General features: G+C 35.8%; 1 protein-coding gene across 2 annotated transcripts in view; it reads left to right on the top strand.

The window, feature by feature from the left end:
- Positions 1-20523, top strand: part of DERA (deoxyribose-phosphate aldolase) — a 201262-nt gene that overhangs the window by 105852 nt on the left and 74887 nt on the right. The gene's annotated exons all lie outside the window — the stretch shown is intronic.

Raw genomic sequence — 20523 nt, 5'->3', positions numbered from 1 at the left:
TATTCAGAATGGGACAGCTTATTTAAAACCAGTTTCCAACAGAGCCTTGTTTCTATCATTGCAGTTTATTTTAATGAGTCACTTTGTTTTGCTTTGTTCAATAATGCCCACATTCCACAGTATTTCTATACAGCGATCAAACTATCAGCCAATTAAATGGAAAAGCCAGTGAAATTGGTTGCTGGAACTAACTGACCAGCCAGTTTCTTTACAGTAGTTCAGCCAACTGCCCTAAGTACCACTGCTCAAGACTCATTTTTCTATGTATTCCTTATTGGAATCTAAAAATTTCCATTGTTTATCAACCACAAACATTTTTTATTTATGCCTGAAGAGTGCAGAAGTGTGAGTGACTTAAGATAATGTGTTTTTAAGAGTTAAACCTCCCATTCTTCTTATGTTGAAATCTTTCAATAATTCTACCCCGAATCTGTAGAATATTAGATTTTTCATGTGAGAAAAGAGGAATTATCCCATTAAAATAAGGAATATACCAAATCGTATTGAATCTCTAAGTTATTTAACTTACGGCTATTAGAAGTCGAGCCCAGACAGTAACAACAAACAATAATAATAATAATAGGCAAAATATTTTGCATTCTAAACATGTCACGTGAATTAAATCATTAACCCTTACAAAGCAACTTCCTATCCCCATTTCATAAATGAGGAAATTGAAGCACACGGAGGTCAAATATCTTACTTAAGTTCCCATGAGAAGTAATGTAGCAGTAACCTTCTTCTAGTATTGATGTAGAATAGATGTCGGTTAATTTGCCTGTAAAACCTTCAGCTCCTCTCCCTGCAAACTCTCATCAGCCTTAGGTTGATCATTAGAGCACCACATTTATATTTCATGACTCTGAGGCTTCCTCTCAGGTTATAGATAATTGGATATAAGAGTAGATTATCCAAAGCCTTGACTGGACCAAACATTTTCTTTCTCCCAAGATTACTAGATTTATCTTGGAGCTGGGGTGGCCTAGAGGCACCTGAGAAAGAAGAGGCCAGTAGGCTGACACAGAGAAGAATCACTTAGAGAGCAGTGAGAATGAGAGGGACCATTGGTAAGAAGGAAAGAGCAAACTCTACCAATATTTTTCTCCCCAGTTTTTGTCTACAGCAGACCTGGATATAGGTTTTGCATTTCTTCCATGGGAGACCCCTATGTAGGTAACAACAAAGAATAACAATAATAGGCAAAATGATCTTCTACTAAAATGCTTTTTTTTTTTTTAAACTATGTTTGAGTGAATTCCTGTTAAATACAACTAAACTTTTCTTAAGAAAACTGTGATTCTTCTTTGAGGGACTTCTGTTCTGCCTCACTCCAACCAGTCTGAGTTGCTACACCAAAACACATGTTCATTCATGGGCTTCCAAAACGTCTATTTTAATTCCCCCAGCATTGAAACTGTCATTAGAAGGCAGAGCTGACAAAAGGTAAAAAGAAAGACACCAGTACTGCTTACTACCCAGAACGCCAGGAATGCATTTTAATGAATAGTGTATGTCAAATCACCTACTATGCTGCCTGGCATATCAGTCTCTTAAATGTTTTTCTTTTTGTTTCATGTATTTAGTAAACATTATAACAACTAAGAGTTCTATACTTTATAGTTTAATACCAATAGAAATCCCATGCTCTTTTATAAATATGTTAACACGTGTTAAAGTGTGGGTGTCTATTTTCAGTTGAGGTAATAAGCAGAGGAGCAGTGTGGTTAAAAAGGGAGTTAGACTGGTTGATAAAAACAGTATCCACCTGTGATGATTATATCGACTTGACTGGGCTAAGGGATGCCCAGGTGGCTGGTAAAATGTTATTTCTGGGTGTGTCTATAGGGTGTTTCCAGAAGAGATTAGCATTTGAATTGGTAGACTGAATAAAAAGAAAGCCCTCATGAGTGTGGGGAGGCATCATCCAGTCCATCAGGGCCTGACTAGAACAAAAAGGTGGATAAAGGGCAACTTCACTCTCTCTGTTTGAGCTGAGACATCCATCTTCTGCCCTTGGACATCAGCACTCCTGTTCTCAGCCATTTGGACTCTGGCTGAATTATACTCCAGCTTTCCCAGGTCTCCGGCTTGCTGATAACAAAGCATGGCACTTCTTGGCCTCTGTAATAGTGTGAGCCAGTTTCTATAGTAAATCAATCTCTCTCTTCACATATACATAGATATGTATACAGACATAAACATACACGCACACACAAATCAGGGTTCACCAGAGACACGGATTGGTTCTGTTTATGTGGAGAACCCTGACTAATACACCACCTAAGGCTAGGAATAGTGCCTGGCTTGCTAAAAGAGTTGAGGGAATATTAACATTAATTATCAATTTTATTATCATCATTGTACCTCTGACCTCTTCTCTTTCTCAACAGCATCATTTCTACGTTCTTTGGATTAGTATTAATCAAGCTTATTCTCCAGAATCTGTAGAAAGACATCATTGGTGAGTAAATCTGGTTTACAGTAGCTGTGTGTGTTTCTTTTCTTAAAAATAATGGTTGTTAACGCCCACTACATCTTACTGCTTGCAAATCTTATTTTTTTCTCTATTTCTCTAAGAACTACAATGAAACACTCAAAACTTTTGTATAGACTTTTGTGTGACTCTTTCCTAGTGTATAAAAATTGCTTACCAAAGACATTTTAATAGAACTAGATTTAAATTTACTTTCCAACGGTTTACCTTTTCCAAGATTCTTTAGTAAATGAAGATGTACATTTCAAGATAAAGGAGGCGGTTGTTTACAGTAATGCTCAACAAAACCCAGGTAGTCATACGGTGCAGCTCTCCAGTTTTCTGCTTTCATTTAATATCAAAGTATCATAGAAAAGAAGAGAAATAATGTTTTGAAAAGTGCAGTATATAGACTACAACAGAAACCATGACAGGAAATATTAGATTGTGTGTTACTTTAGGGCAAAAATATAATATCTTCTTCTTTCTTTATAACTTCACCAGACTCAATAAATGTTGACTGAACTAACTGACATTGATCCTGCCCTTAATACATTAGAAATAGAACTTTTCCTTCAACATATAATTAGTGTATATCTTTAGAGACTGCCAGGTGTTTATAGCAATGTTATCATTTCATTTTATAGAAAAAGATACGAGTAGAAAGAGATGACAAACCATAGCTTCATGCTGCGTAATTCTATGCAAGTATTTATTACTATTATATCCCTATTAGTGAAGAAACTGTTGTTATTTGATATCATAAAACATTACCTCTCTCTGACAGATATTGTAAACTGAACTGCTTTTAAGAGCTAGTCAGCCTCAAAATGACAGAAGTCCTGTATCCTCATTAGATTCAGCATTGGGAAAGGTTTTATCTTTCATCTGTCACACTTACTTGATGGACATAACATCAATAGCAAGGCCCACATTTATAATAACAAGGTGTCCAGGTGTTCTGTTGACATCAATGCTTAGAGAGTGTGGGCTGCTGTGTCATGGGAAACAAAGCCACCAGATAGGGAATCAATTGCCGTGTAGATGAATTCAGTCAGGCCCGAGACGTGAAGGAGTGCCAAGAGGCTACTAAGTTCAATTTGAAGGCATAGTCAATAAAAACGACTAAGAGATTACACTAGCAAATGTCTCTGAGAAGCAGCCGTCTGAGCAGCACAGTTACTAAGTGCAAACTGGACTAAGAATAACCTGGAATCCCAGACCCTAAACTGTATTTTCACTCTTTTTAAAAACCTCCGGGGCCATAGAGTGTCTTCATGAGAGGCAGAAAAAGACATCTCGTATAGATGGACAAATTAGAAAACTACTGCTTTCTTGTTGGATGTGCCAGTTATTAATTCAGGGCCTCTCAGCCACATTGCCCTGCTGATGATAGAGGAACATTTCTTTCTTGCTAGTTAGCCTTTCTTCAAGACTCATTCCTTACTTGGGTGATTTGCCTCAGTCGGAGAGGTAGTGGCTGATCCCTATATTAGTTATCCCTGTATTGTTTAGACTTGTCTTTACACTTATCAGCTAACTCTCTACTAATCCGGTCCCCTGTCGTAGATAGTTATTCTTTATATTAAACTTTCCTTATATGGTTTCCATCTCCTGACTGACACAGTAGATGAATTAGAATAGTGGCTCTTTGACAAGATTTAGTGAGGAAAGGTGTCTTTGTACAAAGGAAAAAGCTCCCCTTTCTTCCGGTGGCAGCAGTCCTCATCGGGACACTTTACCTTGCTGGGCGAGCAAGGGCTGGACTTCAGCCTCCATTGCTTTAGCACATTGAGTAAGCACTTTTGAGCAATTGTACAACCTGCACAATGGTTAGGAATAGTCCTTCTCTGGAACATTGAAGCTCTATAAAGTAAAAGATGCATGCCTATGTCTCTGCTCTCAAGATGACCTCAGGCTAGTAATGGAAGACACGGACAAGTAAATAGACAATAAGAAATAGGTTACGATGCAAGGAAACACAAGGTATTATGGAAAAATAGAGAGAGACCCTATATCTATTGCTATATAACAACTTATTCCAAAAAAATAGAGGCTTAAAACAACAATAAATGCTTACCTTATTATTTAGCTTCTATGAGTCAGAAATTTGGGACTAGCTTAGCTAAATGTTACTGGCTTGGGATCTCTCATGAGTTTCTAGTCAAGGTGTCTGCCAGGACTGCAGTCATTTGAAGAGACAACTGGGGCTGCAGGATCTGCTTCTAAGATAGTTTACTCACCTGGCTGGAGAGCTGGTGCTTACTATTGGAACAAGTCTTCATCATATTGATCTCTCCATAAGGCTGATTAAATAATATCAAGATATGGCAGTAGGATTCCCCCAGAGTAAATGATAAAAAGAGAGCAAGATAGGATTTACTATTTTTATTATAACCTAGCCTTAGAAGTCACACACTTGACAATTTCCTAAAGGTTACACTGGTCAACTTTATTCAATGTGGGAAGAGGGAGGAGACAATAAGAATGTGAATATCAGGAAGTAAGCTCATCGGGGGAGGGGAGGCCCTCATAAAGACTGGCTACTGCAAACCCCTTAGAGCAAACTGGAGGGGGGATGATTTCCTGCAGGAGAGAAAATTGGAGGTTAGTCTGGTGGGCTGTATTAGCAAGTAAAGTGGAGTAGAAGCAAAAGTATCAGCATGTGCAAAGTTGTGGGAAGATAAAAGGACAATGGCAAGTGTTTAACTGTCACTCTAAAATTCAGGGCTTTGTGGTAGGAGGGTGGTACTGGGTGAATGCAATAAGAAATGAGGCTGGATAAATTGTCAGAAATAAAAATCGCAAAGAACCTTGTCTGGCATTTTACTTAGAAGATTAGATGGCCTTGGAAAATTTTTAATCAGAATAATGATTCTTTGTACTTACATCTCAAAAGGAAGCCACACAGATTCAGTGCACGCATATTGCAGTGTTAATTTCCAACACTGCTTAGAAGCAGAGTCAACTGCCTTCATTGTGTACCTTCTGCTTTCTTCTCTGTTCTTTCTCTGGTATTCTGGTACTTAAACACATCTGAAGCACCTGGGGTATGGCCAGGGTGAATTGACATGTTCCAGGTTGCTCCGACATTTCTGGGGAGTCCCCAGGACAGGGCTTCTGGCTTGCTGTGGGTGTTGCAGGGACTCTGGTCAAAAACAGGCTAAGTGATGTCAGCCTTAGTCAGTGACAGTGCTTGAGTCAAGGGACATCATTGCTCTCAGAGGACATTTTATGTATATGTCAGTGTGGCTGAGGATGCTTCAGCCTTTTGAGCTATAATCACTAACAAGGAAAATAATGCTGTGAATGTTAGCATATTCAAATGTGAAGGGTGTGTGTGTGTGTGTGTGTGTGTGTGTGTGTGTGTGTGTGTACACACACCAGTAAGGCCTGAGGCCTTGATTAGGAAACACTGTTTCTTCCAGGGACAGAAGTAATTCATTAAATTCAACTTCCAATTTTCCATAGAAGAAAGAGTAAGAATAAGACAGAAATTAAAATTATTACATAATCTCCCAGTCTTACTTTCATTACTATTGTTATAGTCTTCTCTCAGGGCACCTTAGAGATGTAAGCAAGTCAGTTTATGAGTAACAAATTGACTGATTTTAATCCCTTCCACTAATTCATATGCCTTGGTTATTTACTTTCCCTCCTTAAGGCAACTGGCTAACCCACAAAGTTAAGGAATAGGCATGGTTAGCCTTTATGTCTTTTTCAGATTGAGAAGATCCAGTTTTATGAGTTTCGCTTTTCAAAGCCACACTCTTATTGGATGTGGGAAGTGTGAGATATGAAAAAAGATACAGTGATTCATCAGCCATATAATCAACCTCTGAATAATTTAAAATTTCATGTACACGAGACCCTATGTTTTACTTGAAATTGACATAATTCAGATAACAAAGGGAAATGTCATCAAAAAACTCAGTGAAGAGGAAATCCATACTGCTGATTCCTGGTCTAAGTTTTTCCAGAAGTACCCTAACTAGTACAACTCTTAGGAAAAGATAATAGTCATTTAAAAATTATACACGTTCACTATCCATCAAAAAAGTATATAATCTTTTTTATTTTATTTTATTTTTTTAGATTACCTTGTGATCTTGTACCTCCTTATTGAGTACACTCTTCCCAAGATATTTTTTGGTTCCTTACACATTTTCTCAGTGCTTTGTTACTAAGTTGCACTGCTCATGATTTACAGAGGCCCAAGGACTGAGGAACCATTCCAACAGCCAAGAAAATTACAGGAAACCCAAGCTAATGGGCAAAACTCCCAAACATGAAAGACACAGTGCAGTTCACGAAGCTCTGATGGATTACTGAATTACCTAAAAGTCCTCTTCCTCAATCAAAGCTCTTTGAGTTGACCATGGACCAAATCTCAACTGGTCACTTAGTTTGTTAGCAAGCATGATAGTTAATTTTATGTGTCAATGTGATTAGGCCATGGGGTACCCAGATATTTGGTCAAACAGTTATTCTGGGTATTTCTATGAGGTTGTTTTTGTATGAAATTAACATTTAAATTGGTAAGCTAAGTAAAGCTGATTGCCCTCCTTAATTTGGGTGGATCACATTCAATCAGTTAAAGGCCTGACTAGAACAAAAAGGCTCACTCATCCCCCAGTAAGAGAGAATTCATTTTACCTGTGGGCAGGAATGGCTGCCTAGGTATAATTTATGCTTAGTATAATTATATGGGGTAAGGGTTGGGCGGGAAAAATTTTTTTCTATCCCCAAAGTCTTCTCTATCTACTGAAAGGTGCCTAAAATTTTCCTTCATTCTTTTTTTTTTCTTGATATAGTTCTAAAAGTTCCAAGAATATAACATTCAAACAGTTATTTATAGCACTTTCGGATCATTTAGGGTCCAGACAGAAAATCAGAAACATTATATATTTCAGTAGAGGGAATTTAAAATAAAGAATTGCTTAAACAAATGTTGCAAGAATGAAAAAGCAAAAGAATGAACATTGAAGTACCACAGAGATAGTAATTATAGGACGTAGCCACCACTCAGGGCCCCAGGAATAAAGGGAAGAGGTTGGAGTTATCTAAACCTAGAAGCTTAGATGAAAGGCCCTGCAGAGTTGGAATTCAGCCTTCTCAGTAGGGGAAGCTTTCCAGCAGCTTCTGATACCTTGAGAAGGCAGAAGTGTGGCCCTGTGAATTTAGGACTCAGAACCTTGAGAAGAGACACTTCCCAGCTGTTGCCTCTAAGGTATCTGGGAATAATGAAACAAGTTGGAGACAGGGACTACTGCTACCCTAGGCTATTGCTAGCAACACAATCAACATATAAAAATCTAGTTCTATCTCTCTTTCTCTACTGCCCTCTATTGGTCATGCCTAACAAACAAAGGAGAAAGGTTTTGCAAGGTCCTACCTACCTCTACCGTCATAAAGGACAGAAAGATTTCGATTGGAAAGACAGTAGCTTAATAACCAGCATGCTTATTTTGAATGGAAAGATTTGAAAACTGGTTTTTATATAGAAGGAAACCTGGGGAGATAGATTCTAATGGAAATGGAGGGGAATATAAATGAAATTACTAGGAGGGTGGACAGCAGAATAGCAAGGTATCTTGGTGACAGTTTTGCGTAGTGTCAGCTTTGGCCGAGATATTTACTGTCTCAAGGTAATTATGTTAACAAAGAAAAGTTTAAACTAGTTGTAAATCTTAGTAAGTGTATAAATCACAAAATGATAATATACATTTTTGTTTAAAATTTGTATTTATCTAACTCTGCTAAGCACGATTTAGAAATACGTGTTACCCACACTAATATTTTGTAAACTTCAATGACTCTGATAAAAATAAACTTACTGTAGATATAGGAAATAACTGTAGTAATATAAGTGAAACATTAGAACATAATCGCTTTGGGAAATTTACAATATTCCAAATATTTAAAGAGTTAACATCGGATAATTACCATTTGCCTGACAATGTTTTAAGTGCTTTACATGTATTAACTCTTAGTTCTCACTGTAATCCTATTTCTCTTTTTTCCCCCGTTTTACTGATAAAATGACTAAGACAGAGAGGGTTAAGCAACTTACCAATAATCACACAGCCGTAAGTAAAAGAGTTAATATATTTTTTTTATCCAGTATTCTGACTCTTGAACATTCATTCTACCTCCTTAGAAAAAACATTTTTGGATTAAAAAAAAAAATCCCTTCAAGTACTATTATCAGCCTCAGTTTCCTTACTATAAATAGGGATAATAATTTCTTCGTGATGATTATCATAATGTTTAGATAGTAGAATATTTGTTAAATATTCTATAATATGCTGGGGTTCGGCATATATGGAATTCTTAATAAATGGTAGTTATCATTTATACTTCTGAATATCTTCATTGAGTTAGGTGAAATATAAGTCATCTGGGCGTACACATGATATTTTGGAAATAAACAAAAATATCTTCTGTAACCAAAATGAATGAGTGAAAGGGGCAATCATTCTGGCCACTAACACAGCCTGATAAACAACAGGATGTTCTGTGAAGGATAGCGTGGATTTTTCTATGTGCTTTCTAAATGGCTAGTTATATTAATAGATCATTATCTGAATAATCATCTTAACTTGTAAAACCTAATTTCCCAAGTAAATGGGAAGCAACAAAACAAAAAAATTATTAGCAGAGCCCTGATAGAGGTCTACCTTTTGGCCACTCCACTGGCCCTACTCAATCCACACTCAAGAGGGAAAATCCCATAGATAGTGATGGGCTACAAGGTGATTTATTTTTGTTTGCTTTTTTAAAAAAAATGATGAGTGTATAATGTAGAGTAATGACTGCATTGTGTGATTGTGGATAGAGCAAGTGTAATAATATGCTTCTCTAGCACGAAACAATAACTCTGATTCCTTTTCATTATTCTGAAAGTGTGTGAACATGTATAGAAATGCTGTGAATGAAAGCCCTGTTTTGTAGGATTTTTATTTAAAAGACCTCATACAAATATCTGCATATGCCTAGGCCGTCGTATTGGTTAAAAGTAACTTGGGTGGACCACAAAGAAAAGAATGCAACACTTTGTTCTTGGGGTGTTTTAGGAAATTTTGAAACATAGCTAGAACTCTAATACCAAAAGCATTTCAGGTTTGTAACCAAGGCAACTCCTAGCTCTCCGATTAGGCTTTCCTGTTGATTATCTATTGTAATGCCCATAATTGCATCTGAGAGAATTCTCTGTTTGTTGTGAGAGAGAATTAGCACTTGAAATAAAATAACAGATTTAAATAAATTGGGAGACTCAACAATGTGACCCGATCTCTTAGGAACAAGCAACAGCTTTGGAATATGACTGACTCGTGTGTGTTTGCAGCAGCCTCCAGAGTGAGAGCTTTGTCATCCAGAGTTACTTGAGGTCTTTTTGCTGATTACACCAGTTGTTATGGTTGAAAACTATTGTTTTTTTTTTTTTTTAGATTATATTGGAAAATAGTTTAATAAATCCAAACCTGCAAGAAGGTGATACTGAATTTGCAGTGATAGGCTTGGTTAAACAACTTGTCTTTACATGTAATGCTTTGTTAAAAATATTTCCTCCAATTACTGTCATAATTACTCTTTATTGTTATATAAGACTGTATTTTAAATTACTGTTTATTTTAATTCAGTTGTGAACGGAAAGCTGACAACCCCTGATACACATATCTTTGCTTCATCTGCAATTTTTGCTTTCGAAATGAAAGTCGCCATTAGTATATTATGACCATTTACTGAAACCATTATATGGCACAAATTCTCACAATCATTGTGAGTTAACCTGTCGACCCACAACTTTTAGGGAATTTTTAGTAAATTTTAATAAATCTTAAGTGTTCCAGGGGCAAATGAGTTTTTCCTAACTCACCTATTGTTTTCAGAGTCTTATTTACTATTTTTATAAACAAAATCACTCTGGTTACATGTTTCCATATGATGGGATTTCTGCTAGGACAATAACTCCTAGCCTCTCCCTTCAACTACTCTGATTGGTTAGTTCAGGAGAAGAAACCAAACTTGCTGAACTCAGTCTCTTTTGGACTTTTCTTTTTCAATGTGAACACATCCAGAGGATGCATGCATTCTCTCAGCCCTCTTCTTTTAGGGGAAAATGGCCTACAGCTGTCAAACTATACCAGTAAATAAGGGAATGAGTCTTTTAAATTCAGCTACAAAGGCAAATCTAAAGCCCTAGTTTCCAGTCAGCTTTAGCAGTAATAAAGCTGTTGATTTGATCTCCATGTGCCTATCTCTTCTATCTCTAAATTGGTTCCGAATTCAGTTGGGAAAGAGATGTTATTTAATGGCCACCCCAAACACCTAACATATGTTTTCCATATAAAATGTAGTTGATAAATATTAACTAATGACAAAGTCATAGAATGTAAATTCTAGGAGAGCAGAGCCCTTGCTTGTCTGGTTCACAGCCATTTCTCTAATACATAGAAGCTGTTAAAAAATTTTGTTGAATATCTGAAGCTTCTCTAGTTTAGATTACAAATATTCTCACTCATGTTTCAGAATAAAGCATTTGGGGTACTTCATATTTTTGTAATACTGAAAAGATTAATGAAAGATGATCTCAATGTAAATGAAAGGACCAGAACCGCTGCAGAATTGTTGAAATATTCACAGAAGAGATGTACAGTGTTATGTCCATGAATTGGAATTTAGGCTTATCCAGGGCTCGTTCTCTTCGGGGCTGGGAAATCTCAAGGGATGGACAAAGGACAGGAATATTGACATAGGCCAGTGGTAAAGGCTAGTCCTAAGGAACACAAAGAAAGGATCTGAGGACGTGAAAGCTGGATCACAAAGTAGCTATAGAGCTCACATGATACAGGGTATGAAATGATTGAAGAGCAATATCTGAGCCATTGCTTTCAACAGGATGTGTAGACTGGCAGAGTATCATGGCATGGGACACTGGGAACTAGGTTTTCAAAACAGGAAGCCATTCTTGTTGCCAACTAGGATAGACTTTAAAATCTCCATTTTGATTCTATCTGCCTAAGAGACAGTAATTGGCAGAGAGAGCTCTAGAAAATGAGGAGTGTAAGCACCTAGAACTCTATATCTTAGATGAAAGGAAACCCCTAGGAAACTTAAAGAGAACTAAAGGCATTTGCAAATAAAAAGACTGAGAATTCATTCCAGAGGCCTCAAAACCCAGAAATACAATCCTAGAGCAGAAGAGTGTAGGACTAGTATGAGGACACCTTGCAGAGAGTAATTGAAACTAGAACAAAGAATAAAGAACTAGAACTAGAGCAAAGAGGAATTGGTATGTCATCTGCAGTTACAGTGTTTATAATTTGTTGTCTATAATTAGGCCTAAGAATAGCAAAATGTATATAGCTCTCATTCTTGTGTATGGATTTAGGCATTCCCTAGAAAACTCTTAATGAATTCCCAAGGCTATATCATTCTTTTGGATATTGTTATATACAGGACTCAAAATAGATAATTCACATAAAGCCCTTTGCACAGTGACTGGCATATGATTGAGTTCATACAAATGGTGAGGTATTACTATTAATGGATCCCGCAAACATGTGCTAAGTCCTTGCTGTGTACTGAGTGACTGTTGAAAATCTGCTTAATATCTAGCTACAGCTATCTAACCATACTTTATATATATTATTTATTTCATGAAATAAAATTATCAGCTTCTTTAAAGCTGATAATTTTTCTTTTCTCTACCAGAGCACTAACTTTTTTCCTTCCAAAAAGCACGAACACTATATGATTGGACTGCCTCTCCCAATCTACCTCTCTCCTTGACTGCAGACACTTTACTGACCAGTGGTTGGCAGGGTGATCAGTAAGCCATGGATCCCCTGATTTTCCCATCCTGGTGTTTTTCAAGGGAGTTTATTCCCATTGCCTATTTCCTCCTATTTTCCTCCCTTCCCTCCTTCTTCATGTGTTTCTAAGCCTCTATTATGTACGTCATAAAGTGCTAAAAGCTGTAGAAATCTCAAGAAGCGCACACGCATGTGCACACTAATATTTCATGTTCTCAAACATTTAGTGTCCATTGCAGAGACAAGACATAAAAAGTTAAGTATATAAGTTGAATGGCAATACAAGGCACAATTGTAAGACATGTACTAAGGCTATTTATGCTACGTGATTGATGATGTTCCTTACAAATTTAACACATCACACTGTCTATCTCTACTGTGAATAATTTAGAGCTTTTTATTTCTTTCACATAGAGACAGCTTTACTCTATAGCTCACAATGATGTAGAAATTACCTAATTCCTGTGATCCTAGATGAACTTAACACCTTAAGCAGGAATAAGTTGAAATCCAAATGGCTACATAAAGGAAATTCAACACCAGGAATATTTCTGGAATTTAATGCAATTATTTGTTAGGGAGGCTCTCAAAAATTGTCACTAGATTCCTACCAAAGTATATATGAGCACAAAATGTGAAAAGGAAATTTGCTGACTAATGATACACAGACTTATTTTAAATAATGATGTTTCAATTAGCGGGGTTAATGTATTTGAAAAACGTGATGTGAAACACAGACGCTCATATAGAGGGAACAACTTAGAAAACAGTAATGCTAAATGGACTGGGGTGATAACTCCTAGCAAATTTATATGAACATGTAATGCAAGGGGGTGCAGAAAAAAAAAGGCACTATGACTTCAAGTAGACTAAGCAAAGAAATCACATTGTAGATCAAGGAAAATATAAGCAGATCTGTTTATATCTCCTTGATGAAACACTTTTGGAATAATACACATGATCTCACGATCTCAGCATAAGGAGACATTGAAAAACGAAGATTTGGATGTGAAAAGCACAAATAATTATAAGGACCTGCCAGATTGATTTATGAGGTATGAATGGCACAAAAACCATATATGTGTGCATATATGTGAGCATCTCCTACAGAAACCCAATGATTATCAAAATAATTATAGTCTTCTTTTGCAGTTCTATTGTAGGGATAAGCATTTGTTGGCTCAAGTAAGATCCCTTGCCTTGAAGAGGAGATTATTTTTAAATTTGTCATCAGGCAGGCCTTATCCAGGAAAAAAAGTATGTGCAATTCATATATAGTTGTAAAATTCGAGCTCATTTGTAACAAACTAAAGAGACTATAGTTCTAAGGACAAATGGTTTTAGTGGCAATAGAAATAAAAAATAACCTTAGCTGATAGATAACTAGTAGTTGCTGCTGGACTTATTCTTGGCCAATAGCCCAAGTGCAGTGTTTAAAATTTTATAAATATAATATCTTAAAGAGAGAGATGACTAATAATCTTAGGAGAGGAGAGGTAATAGGATGAGGAAAACTGAAAAAAAAAAAGGCTAAAGAATGAAATGTGCTCATTCAGTGCCACGGTTTCTTAGAAATTGTAAAAGAGCTTGAACTAATCTAATTATCATCAGGAAGGTGCTTAAAATTACCTTTGTTCATTTAATAAAAGATAACTATATTTTGTAACAAATTACTGAATTTATTTTATGAATATATAAAGAAAACGAATGTTTTAAATGTAGGATAAAAAAATAAACTTTGAAACAGATACTATTAACTCAAAAGGCTGACTATGCATATATAAATGTTATGAAAGAAATAACTTTAAATTCCTTTTGTAATCAACTGACATTTTGGCATTTTATGGTGAACTGCAAAAAAAAGGCAACGATAAATGTGAAGAATTTTATAATACATATCCCAGAAATGATTGCCTTTCATTTAGAATATATTCAGCATGATTTATTTTTTATTTGGAAATAATTGCCTGTAAGTGGTATAAAGAAAAGGAAAGTTGTAAGCAAACACACAACCTGTAAAACAAAAGTATTTTAATGATTTAGTTCCACATATATTTATGCTTGAGTTTATGGGAAGTGTTTTGAAATTCATACAGAGTATTGAAAAAGAGTTATAAGACAAGTAATTCAAATTGTGGTCAACCGAGTTATAAATCAAAATATAAATGTACTTCGCAGTATGTTTATTTCCAACATAGTTCATAAAATAATCTGTTCACTTGCTGAACCAGTATACAAATTTTAAAATTTATTTTAGCCAGAATTAACATCTTTTGAAAAAGCCAGAATTAGCTATAAGCATATTACTCCACTGAACAAAAACCTTCAGTTGTTCACCATTGTTTATTGAATTAAATGAACAATTTTCAGCTTATAGGCAACTCGAATATCTTTCCCAATCTTCTACACAGTATAGATGACTCAATTTACTTTTCCTGTTTCATTAATTCATGGCTTATAACTTAAGAGTCGGTTACTTCTTTTTTCAAGTTAACAGAATAATTTTAAGAACCTTCCTGATCATAGTTGAATTGTTTCAAGTTCTTAGAAGATATCTCATGCGTTTATTCTGGACTAGTCGTCAAAAAAATCAAATGCCTATCAAGTGCATGTGGATAACCAGAATAGGATCTGGAGGAGGTCACACAAATGGGAAAGGATGCATCCTGTGTAAGGGTCAGCTTCCACATAGCTCTGACTGTCGAAATGCAGTATTGGTATGATGCCTCTGGTTGCTAGTTCTTACAACTTTTTAAGAGAAGTCAGAAATCTAAATTTTATGTGAAGTTTCCAACTTTTGAATGTGGGAATTAATTCGAAGGAAAAAAAAAAAAGAAAGAAAAAAGAAAAAAAGAAAAGAAAAGAAAAGAAAATGAAGTTTCAGTCTGAATCTGGTCCATGAACTTCATTTTAACCTCTGCGGCAAAATTCTAAACCAACTAAACCCTTAACCCCCCATTCAGGTTTTGGCCCCAGTCTCCTTGTTCATGCCATTTTATGTGCCAGGCAGGACAGCCGCCTGCCCTCTTTTCCTGCCATTTCACTTTGAAACTTCCCCTGATCCACTTCTTCATGAAACCTCTCATTTTTTACTCCAGATCTTTTTTTTTTCCTCTGAACCCACATAATAGTAAACCTTTTCCTACATCAGATTTTGCCATGTTTCTAATTATGTATGAGTTTTATCCTTATTCCTAACAGTATAAACCCCCTGAAGACAGAGATTATTTTACTGTGTTTGACACTTAGGAGACAATTCAGTAAATGCTTGTAGAATTGAACTGAATTGGATATGGAGGATATCATTTACAGGTGCTCTATCAGGAATATTTTTCACGGAGACTCTTATTTGAGCAGAATATTTACAAGGCTAAAGTTTAGCGGAAAAAAAAATCAGTTGAATCATGTTTTCTAAACAGATGGTGCATCTGTGTTTCCTCATGTAATATTCTGATTTTGTATAGTTGTCATAATTAAGTCGTAGTTACCTGCACAATCTTTGGTAACTGAAAAATCTTTACAATGTATGGACTTTTAATTATGTTCCAATCCTGATCAATAACTGCTCCTGCATTTGATTTAGTACAGATTGTTTTGGAGTAGATTTCCCTCTCTGACCTCCAACAATTGGTGGAGTCCTTCTTGATTTCAGTTTGGGAAGGCAGGCAGTTTACAGTGAACTAGTTTATATGGTCAATTCCGTAAATGACCCTTGGGCCTGGATGCAGCATTTTCTGGCTTTCTGGTTGTTAAAAGCTTGGTCTAATGCTTGAGTTAGTATCATGGGGCACCCCATGGAGCTTGAGGTGTGTTGATAGATTTTTTTTTCACTGTCTTGAGCACTAACTACATTTATTCATAGAGCATGATTTAGAAATTATCATTCATAATTTTTTTGTTTGTTCTGTATAAAGTGCATTGTTTACAAGACAGTTGGATGTATGGTAGAAAGGTCATTGAAATTAAAATCTAGAGATCAGCTGTTTGATCTTGAAAAACAAGGAAGTTACTTGAACACTCAAATCTAGTTTTTTCATGTGTAGGATTAAAAAAAAAAGATATGCTGCCTCTTAGAGTAATCTTTATTTTAGGATTAAATGAAATAAAATATACAAAAAACCTTTGGGAATATGCTTTTCAAGGGTTCACTATTGTTTATTTAAAGAACTTTATGTACTTGTTCTTTGGTGGTAGATATCTAATTTCTTGGGAACTCTTTTGAGTCAGCTAGATCAAATACATGGGATTATGTATTTTCTATGGCTGCTTCACTCAGCAGTGGCAAAACTGAGTAGTCATGACAGAAATCTTAGATTCTACAAAGTCAAAAATAGTTAATATCTGGGGTGGGGAGAGGGGAGAAGTAGAAGAGGGGAAAATTTAAATCATTTTTTCAATTAAAAACTAAATTAAAAAAAGTTAATATCTAGTTCTCGACAGGAAAAGTTTGCTGGCTCCTGAATAGCTTTTCACTTGCAGGAGATATTCAAACATTTGGCTTCAAGTATGAAGTTGAAGAGCACCCCAACTAGACCTTTTTAGATTTACTGTTTATTTTTCCTGTGGTCACAGGGTAGGAATGAAAACACCTGTGGGACTTGGGACCAGAACAATAATTACTTCTCAGTCTTATCTCCTGCAGCCAGAAGAAAACATCTGCTTCTTAATTCTGTTGAGAAGGGCAGAATTAAAATTCTCTAGGGACTTTCGCTGTATCTCTGGCACAGAGAGGGAAAGGTGGAAGGCAAGCAAGCACATTTCCAGTTTAACCAAAGTTGTGCAAATCAAATTAGCTGAGGTGAAGCCTTAGCTTTAAAGTTTAAACCTAAACACGTCTCATTGATGTTCTTGCTCAATGGGTGGATATTGGCAAAAGTCTCACTAATGCTTTGATTTGTCTAATAAAAGTCATCTTTAAAAATCAAATGGATCACTGGGCAGAAATTTGACCAGAAACATCTTCCAAGTGATAATTAGCTTGCCAATTTTTTTTCTGAGTTTTATGTTACCATAAATATTCATGACACATTCCCTATCAAATTGTAAGTTCTTCAGGAAACACTGTTATCAGTTTAAGAAGAACATGAATCAGACTGATAAAGCTAATTGGTTAGGGTTCTTTTTTTCTCCTTCATTTTAAATAAAGCTGTCGAAAGTTCCCAGGGTAATGAAGAGCTTTGTTGTTATGACAACTGCTTATTCCTTTCCCTTTGAAGAAGCTCGTGATGTGATAGGCAACACATCAGGAGTAATTAAAACAAATGATAAGGGAGACACATTTGCTTAGAGGAATAAACCAGCACAAACTTAAACCATTTTTACTGGTTTTCAGTTATTATTTTCATGGCAGTAAATCCACGTAATCTGAGCTGGTCATTTGTGCCAATTTCCACTATTTTTTAATACAAAGATTCTGTCACTCTGAGAGGGTATAGATACACGCCAAAATTTTTTTGCCAGTGCTTCTCACTGTCTAACTTACTCTTCTCTAGAAGGTCTGAAACACCAGAAGTGACGGTTTATCAGGGAGATGGGACACACTCTAAAATGATTCCCAAAACTCACTCAATTTACTTTGATTTCTTCAAGCAAAAGGAAAGTTGTGCTATGGCTTTCAAGCTTACTTCCTGCTACCATAACACAGCATTCACTTGTTGCATTGTGCCAGGCCCTTTCATATTCCCTTTCTCCTTTAACCTCTCCAACAATGTAAGGAACTTGTTGCTATTATCTCTGTTCTACAGAGAAAGAATACAATCCCAGAAAAGTCTAAGGGACCCCTCACGGTAATCTGGCTGAAAATGGTTAATCAAGTCTTTTGACTCCAATTGAGCTTTAAAGGATACTATAGCTTATAGATGCTATAGGAGAAAATTGATTTGAATTATTAAAATATAACAGATAATTCTCTACTGAGTTATGCTACTACTGTTACTCAAATTCCTCCTCATTTGTTTGCTAAACACTTAGCCTAACTAGACTAATACATTTTCCACCTTGTTCTAGGTCATGAACCAACCATTGAGGGTTATAAAAATTTAATGGATAAAACACAGATTATTTTCTTCTTGAAAAAATGATGACAGGCTAGGTTATAATACATCAGGGTTTCCTCACATGTTAAGGATAAGTATAGTTTTATATAACTTTATATTACTCATATATACTCGGTTATAAGTCATTGTCTAATGAATGATTCTCTAATTTTATTTTACTTCTCTTTTTCTGCCTTTTTTTTGATGCTGATAGACATGAAATGCACTGGCAAATATTTGTTTTTAATAAATGGTAACTGCAAAAATAGACTTGGCTACCTCACCCTACAATTATAATTTTAAAAGTATACTGTCCTTCTTATGTGAAATTGAAGATTCTGTTTTGCCATCATGAGAGTCAGGGAACTCAGACCTTGATGAAAACGATGCTGTGGCCATCTCAGTCAAACTGCCATGCGTATATTTACAAGCTTTTCTTTCCTATTTCTTGTGAATCTCTTTAGCTTAACTGAAGAGTTCCTGGAGCTTAACTGTTGCTGTTCTTGGAAATAGCCACAGAAAAATTGGGGAGGAAGTTACATGAGAAGAATGAATATGAAAATGTATTGGATAGATGTAAAGACAGAATAGACTGTTACAAAGTATTCTTGTCCAAAGTATTTAACTTGAATTAATCAAGCCTCTAACCTAATCTGTAGTGTAGAGGAAATACAGGGAATAGAGGTACAAGTTAAATGACACCATAGAGAAATAGACAAACCCAGAGTGTAGGATACTCTAAAAGACAAATCGATCATGACTTTTCAAAAAGGAAATGTCATGAAAAAAGATTAGGATTTAGGTCTTAGATTAAAAAAGTATGAAGAAACAGTTAACAACCAAATGTAATGAGTGAGACCTGATTAAATACTATTTAGAAAAAGTTTATAGAAGTCATTTTTGGAATAATTGAGGAGAGTTAAATATGGACTAGATATCAAATATTCAATATGAAATTGTTAATTTCCTTAATTGATAATATTATAACTATGTAGCAAAATGATTTTATTTTAGGACTTGGTGAAGTATTTAAAAATGAGTTTTCATGTTCACAATCTGCTTAAAGGTGGTTAAGTCCTATAGTGGTATAAAATGGTCTTAATGGATACTATGGTGATTCTGTATGTATCATGACAGTTTCTGGGAAATAAAACCATTCACCATGACCTGAGTATTGTTTATCTTTCTCCCAATATATTCATCCCTTCTTTTATTCATTTGTTCAACAGAGTCCTTCACCCGAATGTAAGTTTCATGTGGGCAAGGACTTCAACTGTCTTATGCACTGTTGAATCCCTAGTACCCTGTACTTGGCACATGGAAGGTGCTCAGAAACTATTTGTTGAAATAATGAATAAATAAATGTACTTTGAAGACTTACTATGTGTCCAGAGTCATTCTAAGCATAGGAGAATTGGAAATTGAGGCTTACAGTGCACAACAGTGGACTCCTCTGCCTCTCTTGATTTTAAGAGATTTTAGCTTACAATTTATATCCTCTACTAATATATTAGTTAAAGTGATGCTACTGCTATAACAGGAAGCCCCCCAAATCTTAGGGTTTTATTGCATCAGACATTTATATTTTACTTAGGTAACATTCAAAGTTTTTGATTTGGCCTAGTTAAAGTGAGGGAAGGGAGAGTAAGCTCTCTGGCAGACAGTTATTCTGAGACCCAAGACCACAGAGGCTCTGATACACTCAACACAGACATCTGAACTCACTCTGACCATTGATATTCAGCTGGCAGAAAAGAAGGGATAAAGGAGGCACACTTTCTTTTTAACCATCTTGGCTTGAAATTATTCCTATCACTTTTGCTCACATTTCATTGGCAAAGACTAACCATACCCTTCCTTAACCCCTACTCTATATGCAGTGGAGACTGAGCAGGTATGGCTACGTGGGCGTGTGCAGCCCAGGACCCAAAGCTTAGAAGAACTCCCTGTTGGGTTTAATGCTCTGCTATCCTATTTTGAAATTCTTAGTAATTAAAATTAAAAAAGGGTTCTGCGTTTTTATTTTGTACTAGACCACGCGAATTATTTAGCAGGGCCTGAGGCTGAGAAATGTCATCTGTGACAGGGCAACCTATTTCTAAAGAAAACTCTGCATTATGGAAGTAGATTATAAGTATATGGTAAACAGTGAGAAATTTCTACCGCACTTGAGTATTGTTTCCATGTTGGAAGCAAA

The sequence above is a fragment of the Rousettus aegyptiacus genome, unplaced genomic scaffold (genome assembly GCF_014176215.1).
Source record: "Rousettus aegyptiacus isolate mRouAeg1 unplaced genomic scaffold, mRouAeg1.p scaffold_m13_p_2, whole genome shotgun sequence".
NCBI classification, from domain to species: Eukaryota; Metazoa; Chordata; class Mammalia; order Chiroptera; family Pteropodidae; genus Rousettus; species Rousettus aegyptiacus.
The sequence above is the reverse complement of the archived record's forward strand: the minus strand, read 5'-3'. Positions and strand labels throughout refer to the sequence as shown.